We start from the raw sequence: 2,193 nt of genomic DNA, 5'->3' as shown, positions 1-2,193 counted from the left end.
AATGTACCTAACACAATGGGCAATTTAGCATGGCCAGTTCACCTGACCTGCACATATTTGGACTGTGAGAGGAAACCGGAGCGCCCGGAGGAAACCCATGCAGACACAGGGAGAATGTGCAAACTCCACACAGACAGTCGCCCGAGGTTGGAATCGAACCTGTGACCCTGATGCTGTGAGGCAGCAGTGCTAACCACTGAGCCACCGTGCTGCCCCAAGTGTGAAATATGGAACGCTTCATGAATTTGTGTGTCATCCTTGCACAGGGGCCATGCTAATCTTCTCTATATTGTTCCAATTTTTAGTATAAGTGCTGCTGAAGCGAGCACAAAGAAACAGCGTCACTAGATACCAAACTGTCCCGGTTCCTGTTAGATTGTTGGACTACCCCTCACACAACAACAGAGGCAGCTCCAGCAGAGTTGCTATTGGGGAGCAGACTCAACACCAGAATAAACCTGACCTTCCTGGACCTGGGGCAGGGGGAGGGTGAAACAGCATCAAGAACACCAATGCCGGACACAAAACTCCGCTAAGTGAGAGAGACAGTTTACTTCAGGGGACGAAGTTTCATGTTGAAACCAAGGGAATGACCCTACATGGGTATGTGACATGGTCAAGGTGAGGTCATGTCCCTGTGATGTACAAAGTAGGGATTGGCAAGGTGGTCCTGAACAAGAACGTGGACCACCTGAAAGCTGCAACCTCGCAAACGGGGCAGGAGCAAAATATATCCGGCCCCTCAGAGCCCCGTCCACCCAGCATCAGGGAAACCTCTAAGGACGAGATGGACATGACAGTTGTTGCAGCCTCGATGGAATTACCACCTGAAGATGAATTTCTTCTGAGATGCTACAGGTGCAAGTGGCAGGCCAAGTCCAGTACGTGCCATCGGTATCCAAGGCAGAGGGGGAGGAACAGGACCTGGAGCAAAAATGCTCCAGGAGTAGCTACAGGAGAAGGAACAGGCCTATATCCCTGGATATTTGTGTGGGGGGCAGGGGAGAGTGTGTTGGAACTCGGTTAGCCAGGTGGATCTTGCAAAATACAAGTTTCCTGATTGGGGCTGTTAATTTGGTGCATTCATGGACAGAAAAACAGGAGCATCAGAGTTCTGTTCAATCCATGCAACTGAGCGCATGGGGAGTGAGTATAAAACTCACTGAGCGCACGGGGAGTGAGTATAAAACTCACTGTGCGCATGGGGAGTGAGTATAAAACTCACTGAGCACACGGGGAGTGAGTATAAAACTGACTGAGCCCAGGGAGTGAGTATAAAACTCACTGAGCACAGTTAGTAAGTAGAAAACTCACTGAGCACACGGGGAGTGAGTATAAAACTCACAGAGCGCATGGGGAGTGAGTATAAAACTCACTGAGCACACGGGAAGTGAGTATAAAACTCACTGAGCACACGGGGAGTGAGTATAAAACTCACTGAGCACAGGGAGTAAGTATAAAACTCACTGAGCACACGGGGAGTGAGTATAAAACTCACTGAGCACACGGGAAGTGAGTATAAAACTCACTGAGCACACGGGGAGTGAGTATAAAACTCACTGAGTGCATGGTGAGTGAGTATAAAATTCACTGAGTGCAGGGAGTGAGTATAAAACTCACTGAGCGCATGGGGAGTGAGTATAAAACTCACTGAGCGCCCAGGGAGTGAGTATAAAACACTGAGTGCAGGGAGTGAGTATAAAACTCACTGAGTGCAGGGAGTGAGTATAAAACTCACTGAGTGCAGGGAGTGAGTATAAAACTCACTGAGTGCAGGGAGTGAGTATAAAACTCACTGAGTGCAGGGAGTGAGTATAAAACTCACTGAGTGCAGGGAGTGAGTATAAAACTCACTGAGTGCAGGGAGTGAGTATAAAACTCACTGAGTGCAGGGAGTGAGTATAAAACTCACTGAGTGCAGGGAGTGAGTATAAAACTCACTGAGTGCAGGGAGTGAGTATAAAACTCACTGAGTGCAGGGAGTGAGTATAAAACTCACTGAGTGCAGGGAGTGAGTATAAAACTCACTGAGTGCAGGGAGTGAGTATAAAACTCACTGAGTGCACGGGGAGTGAGTATAAAACTCACTGAGTGCACGGGGAGTGAGTATAAAACTCACTGAGTGCACGGGGAGTGAGTATAAAACTCACTGAGTGCACGGGGAGTGAGTATAAAACTCACTGAGCACACGGG

The 2,193-nt window shown here is 48.6% G+C and overlaps 1 non-coding gene across 1 annotated transcript; it reads right to left on the bottom strand.

Moving 5' to 3' along the window:
• Positions 1-221: 221 nt before the first annotated feature.
• On the bottom strand, positions 222-329 carry LOC122557571. Its single transcript, XR_006313873.1, has one exon. It is a non-coding gene; the product is annotated as a U6 spliceosomal RNA (small nuclear RNA).
• Positions 330-2,193: the final 1,864 nt, after the last annotated feature.

This window comes from Chiloscyllium plagiosum, chromosome 15 (genome assembly GCF_004010195.1).
Source record: "Chiloscyllium plagiosum isolate BGI_BamShark_2017 chromosome 15, ASM401019v2, whole genome shotgun sequence".
Taxonomy (NCBI): Eukaryota; Metazoa; Chordata; class Chondrichthyes; order Orectolobiformes; family Hemiscylliidae; genus Chiloscyllium; species Chiloscyllium plagiosum.
Note: the sequence above shows the minus strand (reverse complement) of the source record. Positions and strands in the feature narration are given on the sequence as shown.